The sequence below is a fragment of the Suncus etruscus genome, chromosome 15 (assembly GCF_024139225.1).
Source record: "Suncus etruscus isolate mSunEtr1 chromosome 15, mSunEtr1.pri.cur, whole genome shotgun sequence".
Taxonomy (NCBI): domain Eukaryota; kingdom Metazoa; phylum Chordata; class Mammalia; order Eulipotyphla; family Soricidae; genus Suncus; species Suncus etruscus.
This window is the reverse complement of record NC_064862.1, coordinates 52,792,255-52,804,520: the sequence shown is the minus strand read 5'-3', so window position 1 is coordinate 52,804,520 and position 12,266 is coordinate 52,792,255. Positions and strand designations below refer to the sequence as shown.

General features: G+C 45.9%; 1 protein-coding gene and 1 pseudogene across 1 annotated transcript in view; one reads left to right on the top strand and one right to left on the bottom strand.

Moving 5' to 3' along the window:
• The window catches only part of SPOCK2 (SPARC (osteonectin), cwcv and kazal like domains proteoglycan 2), an 836,669-nt gene that overhangs the window by 692,424 nt on the left and 131,979 nt on the right, over positions 1-12,266 (bottom strand). The gene's annotated exons all lie outside the window — the stretch shown is intronic.
• Positions 1,317-1,464, top strand: LOC126031463 (uncharacterized; annotated as a pseudogene).

Sequence of the window (12,266 nt, the reverse complement as noted above, 5' to 3'; positions counted from 1 at the left end):
GTTTCTAGTATTAAATGCAATTTTGGGAAACCACCAGCTCCCCCAACCACCATTCTCCCTGGCTTCATAGGGACTACCTCTATGCACATTGTCTGGGTGGTCTGAAACTTTGTCCTTAGAGCATGATTGAACTTCAAGCTGGAGGAAAACAAGAAGCAAGAGACCAGAGGAACTGCTACCCCTGCCTTAATGACCTGAATGAATGGAAACAGGGGCCTTGGCCCTGGGAGAGAGCTCAGGAACCAGAGAGAGGGGTTGGCAGATCAGACAACTCTGGTTAGACCCCGGATGCTTTATATGCCCCCCAAGCCCTGCCAGGAGAGATACCTGAGCACAGAGCCCAGAGTAAGCTCTGAGCACTGCTGAATGTGGCCCCCAAATAAATAACATAGATGGTTCACACCCAAGTTAATTGGGGGGAGAAAATAGGGGATGTTGGGCTGTGCTTGGCGGCTACTTCTTGCTTGGTGCTTGGGAACCAGAATGTGGGGTTCCAGCATGTACAATACATGCTCAGCATTAAAGTACCTCTGGTCCTGAGCTGACCTGTTAGCTGAATAACCGATCCCTAGGGCAGAGCCTAACTGTCCTCACAGTCTTGGGATTCCCCTTTCTGCATAGCCCAGGCTGTCACATCACTTCGGCTTCATTTGCCTAACTTGCTTTTGCCTTTCAGATTTCTGAATTTTCTTTTCATATGTCATTAAATTCATTGTTTCCTTTATTGTAGTTGGTATTTCAATTAAAAACAGACGAGATGGGCTGAAGTGATGATACAACGGGAGCACATTTGCCTTGCATACAACCAACCCAGTTTGATTCCCAGTATCCCATATGGTCCCCAAGCCATTGCCAATAATATTTTTGTTTGTTTGTTTTTTAGGTCACACCAGCAGTGCTCAGGGGTTAACTGGCTCTATGCTCAGAAATCGCTCCTGGGGCCCGGAGAGATAGCACAGCGGTGTTTGCCTTGCAAGCAGCGATCCAGGACCAAAGGTGGTTGGTTCGAATCCCGGTGTCCCATATGGTCCCCCGTGCCTGCCAGGAGCTATTTTTGAGCAGATAGCCAGGAGTAACCCCTGAGCAACGCCGGGTGTGACCCAAAAACCAAAAAAAAAAAAAAAAAAAAAATCGCTCCTGGCAGTCTTGGGAGACCAGATGGGATGCTGGGATTCGAACCACCATCTTTCTGCATGCAAGGCAAATTCCCTACCTCCATGCTATCTTTCCGGCCCCTACCAAGAATAATTCCTGAATGCAGAGCACCTGAGCACCTCCAGATGTGACCCCAAAACAAAAACAAAAAAATAGAAGAAGGACTTATCTGGCAGGGAGATACCATGATCATGAAGGTGGTTTCCCCAGGACTAGGCTTAATCATTGCAGTCCGGATGTGCTGACCCTTGCGATTTCCCCAAATGTGGGAAACTCGACTGTATAATTTGTGGTAGTGGGGGGCTTCTTTTAAAATTTAAAATTAGAAAAAAAATAGAAGAAGGACCAGAGCAATAATACAGTAGGGAGAGTCTTTGCCTTGCACATGGCAAGACTGCTTCCCTCTTTGACATCCCATACGGTCCCCCAAACAATACCAGGAGTGATCCCTGAGTGCAAACAAGAGTAATTCCTGAGCAGCACTAGGTGGGGCCCAAAAATAAGCATAGAGGAGGGGCCTGATACACAGTGCAATAAGTTGGGTGCATGATTTGCATGCAGGAGACCTGGTGTCCATCTCAGCACCCCAAAGTCCTCCAAACTCATATTTGAGATCCTACCATTGGGCTTGCTGGAGATGTGGCCCCCAGATCCCTGAATCCTCACCCAGTTTCAGAAAAAGAGAAATCTGGGTGGCACAAAGCCCACACACTTTGCTGAGCCTTCTCTACCCTCTGCCTGCAACTGATCTCTGAGCCCTGGGGGTGATCTGCTCACACAATCTCTCATAAGGGCCACAGCATCTGGCTGTAGCCAGATAACATATAGGAGATAACATAGGGGAGGATTTTAACCCTCTGAAGCAACTCCATGGCAACCCTTTCATCCCCTCCCTCAGCACATCAAAGGGGAACTGCAAGATGTAGAAAGGAGGCTTTTGCGCAGGCTCCCAAATAACCCAGGGATCTCCCAGGTCTGACCATCTGTGATCCTTTCCCAAGAACAGCTGCAGACAGAGATTTCATAATTCCAGTATTTTCCCCACACCCCCAAACACACACATCTCACCCACCCCGCATTTTTTTCTTACTGGAGAGGTAAACGGGCTGGGGAAATTTGCACCCCAGACTGAGAGGTCAAAGGCAAAATCAAGCCTAGATGAGACTGATCAACAATGGAGACCTCCAGGCCTGAGTTCAGTGGCCACTGTGGAGACAACATGACTCCACCCAGTGACCTCAGTGCAGGCCCAAATTTATGACCAATAGCTCTAGCTGCTCAATAGACACAGGAACTAAGACTAAGTTTTGTCCTCATCTCCCAGCATCCTTATGTTCCATGGCTCCAAGGAACCATGAAGGCTTGCAGACTCCATAGTCTTATTTGGGCAGAGTTACTGGGAGCTCAAACTACTTCATTGCCATCATGAGCAAACATGATTGAACACAAAGATTTCTGGCTCTTTGTTCCCTTATGTCCCTGCCTCCCTCACTTCCTTTCCCTTTGATGATGTAACATAGGGCCCAAACATTGCTTGCAGCTTGTGGAGAGGGCAAAGGAGGCAGCAGATGGGAGTAAAAAGCACTTGGTTATGATATGCTAGAGATAGTACTAGAGGCAACATGCTGGTGAGCACAATCTGGTGAAGTGGTTAAGGCAGTCTGCCATGTCCCTGGGACCATGTCAATGTTTTTATTTCTATTACCTTTCATTTCCACATTGGAACATAACAGTAATTATGTTAAGCCAGACCCATAAAAACACAAAGACACCAGATATAGAAAAAGAAAAGTTTATAGAGCTAAGGGCTGAGGACCATTGGGCAAAGAGACATTGAGAGTCCCAAGCAGTCTTTTAGCATACTTTATATACTTTCCTTACACAGACACTGGGGGAGTCAAGGTTACATTTCCACCTCATCTGACAGGATACAGGATACAGAAACAAGATACAGAATATGGATACAGAAATGGAAATCAGGGGCCGGAGAGATAGCATGGAAGTAAGGCACTTGCCTTGCGTGCAGAAGGTCGGTGGTTCAAATCTTTGCATCTCATATGGTCCCCCGAGCGGGCCAGGGGTGATTTCTGAGTGTAGAGCCAGGAGTAACCCCTGAGCGCTGCCGGGTGTGACCCAAAAACCAAAAAAAAAAAGAAAGAAAAGAAAAAGAAAAAGAAATGGAAAGCAGAGTTAGAGTAGCTCAAGACTTCGTGTTCAACTTAGGCAGGGGTCTTCAAACTACGGCCCGCCCGCAGAGGAGTCTGATCCGGCCCGCCAACAGTGAGCGCTGTTTGGTTGCCAAGATACCTGCCAGCATATACACTCAGTGTATATCCAAATATCAGGAACCATGCACTCAAAATGGTAACCATCTTTGGCAGCACTTATGCCTGTGAACAGACTTTTTCAAGAATGAAACATCTGAAATCTCCAACCAGATCAAGATTAACTGATGCCCACTTGCATCACTTGTTACAGCTGGCAGTGACAAATATGGAACCGGACATTGACCATCTCATTAGCCAAAAGCAGGCCCACAGTTCCCATTGAAATACTGGCACGCGATCTGTTTATTTATAAATGGTTTTCATTTTATTTATATAAGATATGTGCAGTGTGAGTAGGAATTAGTAGCTCATATAGTCCGGCCCTCCAGACCGTAATCCGGCCCCCACTTTAAAAAGTTTGAAGACCCCTGAACTTAGGTTTGGGGAGCTCTTATTCTGGCTTTCCCAGCCAAGAATTGTCTTTGCTCAAGGCTAACTCATATTTGGAGGGCTATACTTTCTCACAACACCCTTTCTTGTAATTAGGTGAGGTTATCAGGTTATCAGGTTACCAACACTTCTGCCACACCGGCTTCCGTGTCCAGCTGGTCCAGGATGTCATACCACTGTTTCAAAAATATCAATTTAACACTGTTTTTTATTGTTTTTTGTTTGTTTGGTTTTTTGGTTTTTGGGCCACACCCGGTAATGCTCAGGGATTACTCCTTGCTATTCGCTCAGAAATCACTCCTGGCTTGGGGGACCATATGGGACACCGGGGGATTGAACCGCGGTCCGTCCTAGGCTAGTGCAGGCAAGGCAGGCACCTTACCTCTAGCACCACCACGCCGGCCCCTCAATTTAACACTGTTAATTCTAGTGGTCACAAAGACACCAATTGATAATACATAGCAATTCATAATAAGCTTAGGAGTCCTATGGCCACCATCACAAGACTAGTAAACCATGATGACCTGCTAAAGAGTAATTCAATCCAATTCATTTCCCACCTTCTTTGCTCTTTACTGTCCTACAGCCTCTATCTTAGCTGATTCAGACTGTGCCTGATAACCCCAGAGTTATTAGCATAGAAGCAGCAAGTTTCCTGTGTGCCATACACTGACCACCTTGTTTTAGGAACAGTAGCTCCAAACCCCTCCTGTTATGCAGGGCCACATCTGTAAGGAGTCCAGAGAGTGCTCCGGATATCTAACATTTGAATCCAAGGTTGCCAGATAACTATCAGGGCCTTTAGTTTCCTCCAATTGTGTTCTGAATTCACTAGTGCTGTGGTTCCTAGGGAGGCTGAGCCCACAATGCCCAAATGATAGAGATGGGGATCAGCAGAGGAACTGGCACAGGCAGAGGAGTCCTAGATGTTGCTCTTCTGATTCACCAGAGGAAGTGTATTCTTTGGGCAACACAAGCACCAGGACACGCAGTCAGGAGCCTAGTTATCCTGTGTCATGAGAGAGGAGACATGGCAAGGGGTTAATCCAAAGGTGCAGGCAAGGGGCAGGAGTGGTGGCACAAGTGGTAAGGCATCTGCCTTGCCCACACTAGCCTAGGACAGACCACGGTTTGATCCCCTAGTGTCCCATATGGTCCCCCAAACCAGGAACGATTTCTGAGCAAATAGCCAGGAGTAACCCCTGAGCATCACCGGGTGTTGTCCAAAAAAGAAAAAGAAAGAAAAAGAAAAAGAATAAAGGTGCAGGTAAATGAAGTGCCTTTGGGGGCCTTGAGGAATAGGTATGGGACCTGTCTAGATATTGCTTTCACCTTAAAAGTCTGATTACAATTCTCATGTACATTGAAGTAATTAGCTTATACTGGTGAGATAGGACACAGGTCCCCATTCCTTGTAGGTCCCTGAGGGTTTTCTTTTTCTTTGGGCTTTCTCCCCATACATGTTAACTCAAGCAATGTCCTGATCTAGCAAGGAAATTGTTTTATATGTCAGCTGATGAGCTTCCTATGCCCAATATTTCCAGTCCTTTGTAAAACAATGGTTCTGGGTTAACACACTAGCAAAATCTTTGGCAATTTCTGGGGAAGTCTGATTAAAAAGCAGGTGGATGGATTCTAGCATCTTAAGGATGGAGCTGTCCTTGATTCCTAGGCTCTTTTCTTCCACCCCTTGCTTGATGATGGGGTTTGCACTGGCACCCAAGTAATGCTGAACTGCTGGCTTCTTTCCATTTGTCTTAACTGATGCTTCCCTACAAGGAAGTAAGTTGGATATAGAGGCTTCCCCAGTTCCAGCTTTTTCAGAGGTCTTTCTGGTCTTATTTGAGCTAAGACAGGTCTAGTCTTATCCCATGGAAATTACATTCAGCATTGCTGGAGATCAAAACCTCCCTGATCCTGATGAGGCCTAAGCCTCCCTGATGAGACCTCCCTGAAAAACTGAAACCTCCCTATGGCTTATCTTACTATGGAGACCAAGTCTCCCTGATTAGGCCTAAACCTCTAAACGTTTTCTTTACATGGGATTTGCACCCACGACTAACCCAAATTTTTAGCTAAAAACAGCTATACTTACCAATTTGGTGACGTATGGAAACTGTTGAAGGCTTGATGTGTCTTCTCTTCCTTGGTGTGATCTTAGAATAAAGTCAAAATGAAGACTAAAGTACGGAAAGGGGAATACAGAGTAGATGGGGTTTTGGACAACTCTCTGATATTTTCCCAGCCAAACTCCTTGTGGAATCTTAAGGGTCCCTTGGCATAGGAGCATCAGTATAAACCCCTGATCTTGTTGGCCGTCCTGACTGGGAGCTGAAGCCCTCAGGAGGGACAAGTCTCCATTAAGCTGTTACAGGACCCAGGAATCATGGGTTAGAGCCCAATCAGCCATCCTCAATCACTGTGCATTCACCACAATCACACCCCAGTCACAGACATACCAAAGAAATAGAGAGGGTGCTCTGATCTCTTGGTCACTGTTGTGAGATGCATGGATCTCAGTGGATCCTCCAAATGTTAGACCAGACCCACAGAGACACAGAGACACCAGAGACAGATTGTTAAAGAAAAGAGTTTATTAGAGCTCAGCACTGGGGACCTCAGCTCAAAAAGTCTCCAAGAGCCCTAAGCAGTTTTTTAGCACATATTACATACTTTCCTTACACAGAAACTGGTTTGTGTGTTCAGAAACAGAAAAGAGAAAACCAAGTTAGCCATACCCAAGACATCTGACAAGTTTTGACACTTACCTAATTTATGAGTTTGCCTCCCCTATTTTCATCTTAAAAGCTCCTTCTCCTTCTTTTCTCAGGATAATTGCACCTGGTGTGTTTCCTTATCTCTTGTTTACAACTGGTTCAGAAACTGTCCTTTGGGGTAAAATATGTGTTGCTTTTTTTTTTTGGAGGGGGGGGAGTTTGAACCACACTGGACAAGCACTCAGATTTTTACTCCTGGCTCTGCATTCAGAAATCACTCCTAGCAGGCTCAGGAAACCATATGAGATGTCAGTGATTTAACTGGGTCAGCTGCATGCAAAGCAAGTTCCCTATCAATTGTGCTTTGGCTCTGGCCTCTCTGTTTCTTTTTCTGGTGTAGAGTTACTGCCTCAGAATACCAATTCTTCTTCCCTTTGGGCTGTTTCTGAACATACCCAAAATAAGCAACATATAGCAGTTAAGATATTCTGGCAACTGGGAACTGGTGCCTTATCAGAAGTAAGATCAGGCCAACCAAAGATTGACAATTTGACCTTTTCTTGAGTCCTCAATAGACACCTGGCTGTTGGCCCTTAATGATTGAACTAATGATAAAAGAAAGTATTGTTAACACCTAAGGAGGTCATCAGAAGTCTTAATTTTATCATGAATGCTTGATTCTTTTAGTTCGATATGGAAAATCTTGATTTTCTGTAATGATCTTACTGACCATTTTTTCTAAAGTACAAAAGTTTTGTTCTTAGGGGCCAGAGCAGTAGCACAGCAGTAGGGTATTTGCCTTGTACATGGTTGACCCAGAACGGATCCAGTTTCAATCCTCAGCATCCCATATGGTCCCCTGAGCAAGGAGCCATTTCTGAGTTCAGAGCCACATATTGGAGTTGGAGCAATAGTACAGCAGGTAGGGTGTTTGTCTTGCATGTGGTTGACCCAAGACAGATCTGGGTTTGATCCCTGGCATCCCATATGATCCCCCAAGCCAGGAGCGGTTTCTGAGCGCATAGCCAGGAATAGTAACCCCAGAACATCACTGGGTGTGGCCCAGAAACAAAAATAAAGAAAAGAAAAGAAAACATATTGAGGGACTGGAGAGATAGCATGAAGGTAAGGCATTTGCCTTGCATGCGGGTCAGTGGTTCAAAGCCCGACATCCCATATGGTCCCCTGAGCCTGCCAGGAGCGATTTCTGAGCATAGAGCCAGAAGTAACCCCTTAGCACTGCCGGGTGTGATCCAAAAACCAAAAAAAAAAAAAAAAAAAAAAAAAAATGTTGAAAAGGTTTTGAGGCCGGAGAGATAGCATGGAAGTAAAGAGTTTGCCTTGGGGCCGGGCGGTGGCGCTGGAGGTAAGGTGCCTGCCTTGCCTGCGCTAGCCTAGGACGGACCTCGGTTCAATCCCCCGGCGTCCCATATGGTCCCCCAAGCCAGGAGCGACTTCTGAGCGCATAGCCAGGAGTAACCCCTGAGCGTTACTGGGTGTGGCCCAAAAACCAAAAAAAAAAAAAAAAAAAAAAAGAGTTTGCCTTGCATGCAGAAGGACGGTGGTTCAAATCCTGGCATCCCATATGGTCCCCTGAGCCGGCCAGGAGTGATTTCTGAGCATAGAGCCAGGAGTAACCCCTGAGCCCCTGAGCACTGCCAGGTGTGACAAAAACCAAAAAAAAAAAGGAAAATTTTTGTTCTTAGTTCCATAACAAGTCTATATTCTAGAATATCTAAGACCTGCCCTTTCACAAAGTTTCTCACAGCATGGACATATTTAAAACAATTCTTCAGATACAATACAATTTAAAAATCTCCTTATAGTATTTATTTTGACCATGCTTCCTTTCCTTAAAGCATAGCCTTCAAACCTTGTATACATTCCTTTTCATTCATGTTGTATAGTAACTTTTTTCAAAATCAACCCTTTTCACTTTTTGACCATTTTTTTTCAAATATCTCCATTCATTATCTGCCTTACTTGAAATTCACTTCTGTAGTTTTTATATAATCACATGTCATAGACTTAACTCCTTATTAAATTTATTTTAACTTGGGGGTTGGCGAGGTGGCGCTAGAGGTGCCTGCCTTGCAAGTGCTAGCCAAGGAAAGACCAAGGTTCGATCCCCCGGTGTCCTATATGGTCCCCCCAAGCCAGGGGCAATTTCTGAGCACTTAGCCAGGAGTAACCCCTGAGCATCAAATGGGTGTGGCCCGAAAAACCAAAAAAAATTTTTTTTTATTTTAACTTGATGTCCTCCAAAATTTGAAAAGTTGCTAATTTTTTTTTTCAATTTAAACCCAATTCTTTATTTTGGAAATAAATGGAAATTCAAGTAGGGTGGTTTCCTGGCAGTTTGTATATCAAACTGATCTTTTTCTTCTTCCTTCCTCACACAGGCCCTCCCAAACTGAGAGATGTGCAGAATGCTGACTGTGGGGAGGTGGGACAGCTCCTCAGGAGGTGTCAGGTCTGGCTTGATTGTGGCAGATGCCGAGAGCCCTTGGTGCTGGCCAAGAGGTTGTGTGGCTTCAGGAACAGGGCTCTTGTTGAGCAGAAGAAGCCACCCTGCAGCCCAGAGAGGAGGAAAGATGGCTTAGGTCCTGGGTAGAACAACTGACTGAGAGAAAGCATTGTCCGCTGGGATCCACAGCTTCTGCACAGATTCCCTCACTGTTTTTGCTATAACTTCAGGAAGCCTCAGGGCTGGAGCAATAGTAGAGCAGGTAATGATGGGGGGTATTTTTTTTTTTTTTTGAGTTTTTGGGCCACCCCCAGCAGCTCTCAGGACTTAATCCTGGCTCTACACTCAGAAATCGCTCCTGGCAGGTTAATGGACTACAAGGGATGCTGGAGATTGGTCCTGGATTGGCCACGTACAAGGCAAATGTGTTATCACTCCAGCCCCAAGCAGGTAGGGTTTTTACCTTGCACACAGCCTACTTAGTTCAATCCCCGGCATTCCATAGGTACCCCTAGCTTGCCAGGAGTAATTACTAAGCTCAGAGCCAGGAATAACCCCTGAGCACCAATGGGTATGGCCCTCATACTGGAAAAAAAAAACTTGGGGAAAACTTTTTTGGGGGTGTTGGAGGCTACACCCAGCACTCAGGGATTACTCCTGGCTCTGTGTTCAGAAATTACTCAGGGTGGACTCAGGGGACTTTCTGGAATGCTGGGGACTGAACCTGGGTCAGTGGAGTGCAACATAACACACTTCCTGCTGTGCTATCTATTGCTACATCTCCTTTTCTTGCTCTTTATAAATAAGTAGGAGAGGATCTGGGAAAACAGTGCAAAGGGCCAGAGTCCATGTTTTTACCTGCGAGCCTGGGTTTGACTCCACCACTGCCTAGTGCCCCAAATTCTATTGGGAGAGACCCCTGAGACCTGTAATGTGAGGAGCCTTAGAGCACTGCTGATTGTGACCCCCAAATAATAAATAAGGAGAAGCAAGCCACACATACCTCTTCCCTGTGATCTCCCTGCTCATGGTTCCCAGTAGAAGGAGGAATCATGTGTTTGATATGTCAGGGGCCAGGAATGTTGCTCAGGGTTAGCTCACACACTGCAAGGCCCAGGATTCTATTCCTGCTGCACACCTGCTGCCATAGCCCTGCACTTTCAGGCCTGGATCTTATTGATCATACCAGTAGCCAAATAACCTCGCAAATGACTCCCCAATGCGCCCTCCTACCTCCCAGCACCATTGAGGAGGTTTGTATTTTTTTTTTCTTTTTTCTTTTTGTTTTAGTTTTGGGGCCATACCAGGTGGTGGTCAGGGATTACTACCGGCTCTAAGTTTATGACCATATGGAATGCCAGGCATAGAACCCAGGTTGACTGCTTGCAAGGCAAATGCCCTCCCCACTGTGTTATTGCTCCATCCCAAGAGTTTGTATTTTTATAAATAGCTTTATCTCTTGGGGCAGGAGTAATGGTACAGAGGGCAGGGCACTTGCCTTGGTTGTGGCTGACATCAGTTTGATCCCCAAGACTCCATTTGGTCTGCCCATCACCCACCCCTACCCAGCCAGGGGTAATTCCTGATCTCTGAGGAAGGAGTAAGCCCTGAACACTGCCGGGTATGGCTCAAAAACCAAATCAACACCAACACCAACTCTCATTCTTTTTGTTTTGTTTTGTTTTGGGGACCACACCCAGTGATGCTCAGGAGTTACTCCTGGCTCTGTGCTCAGAAATCACTCCTGGGACCGGAGATATAGCATGGAGGCAGGGCATTTGCCTTGCATGCAGGACAGTGGTTCTAATCCCGGCATCCCATATGGTCCCTCGAGCCTGCCAGGAGTGATTTCTGAGTAGAGCCAGGAGTAACCCCTGAGCGCCACCAGGTGTGACCCAAAAACCAAAACCAAAACCAAAAAAAAAAAAGAAATTACTCCTGGCTTGGGGGACCATATGGGACACCAGGGATCAAACCGGTCCATCCTGGCTTAGCTGCATTCAAGGCAAGCGTGCTACTGCTGAGCTATCGCTCTGGCCCTTATAGGGACTTTTTGTTTGGTTTTGTTTACATGCTGGACTATCTCTCTGCAACCTAGGAAATATCTTGACACTATATTTAACTATAAACATATTTAGTGAATGGATTATCAATTCTAAAGAGGCTTAGGGGAAACTGTCCTTCATGCCTCCCTTCTAACAGACATAGTATATGCAATATAATGCAATAACTTCTATAATTCTTTTCTTTTCAGGGGTGGGGCCTACATCCAGCAGTGCTCAGGGGTTACTCATGGCTCTGCATTCAGAAATTACTCCTGGCGTTGCTCAGGGGACCATATGGAGTGCCAAAGATAGAACCCGGGTTGGCCGTGTATAAGGCAAACACCCTACCTGGTATGCTATTGATCCAGCCTCTCCATAGTATTTTTTTGTTTGTTTTGTTTTTGTGTCATACCCTGTGACATTCAGGCTCTGTGCTCAGAAGTCACTAATGGCAGGCTTGAAGGACCATATGGGATGCCAGGATTCAAACCACTGTTCTGAGTTGGCTGTGTGCAAGGCAAACGCCCTACCACTATGCTATCTCTCTGACCCCTCCATAGAGTTTTGTTTGTTTGTTTGTTTTTGTTTTTGTTTTTGGGTCACACCTGGCAGCGCTCAGGGGTTACTACTGGCTCTGCTTAAAAATGGCTCCTGGCAGGCTCAGGAAACCATATGGGGTGCTGGGAATCAAACCTGCGTCAGTCCGAGGTCGGTACGTGCAAGGCAAAAGCTCTACCACTCTGTTATCGCTTCGGTTCAATAGTATTTTTCTAAAACACACACACCTTATTGAGCAACAACTCTGGACTTTGTGACTTTTTATTTTAAGGGAGGGGTTGGTATCACACCCCGTTATGTTTGGCAGCTACTCCTGGCCCTGTACTTGGGGGTCACTTCCAAAGGTGTCTGAGGGGCCATGTGGTGCCAGAAATTGATTTTGGACCTCCTGCATTCCAAGTAAGCCCTCAATCCTCCTTTACTTGGACAAAGTGCCCACCAGACAGAACAAGCTCACCTGCCATTAGGTTGCTGGGTTTAAAATCTGAGCTACCTGCGCATGGAAAGGTCATAGCTGAGCTTGAAAAGGTGCTTGTGACCCAGTCTTGTTTACTTACCGCTAAGTCTCTGAAACCTGGTCTTCGAGGCAAGCCTATGTTAAGAATCT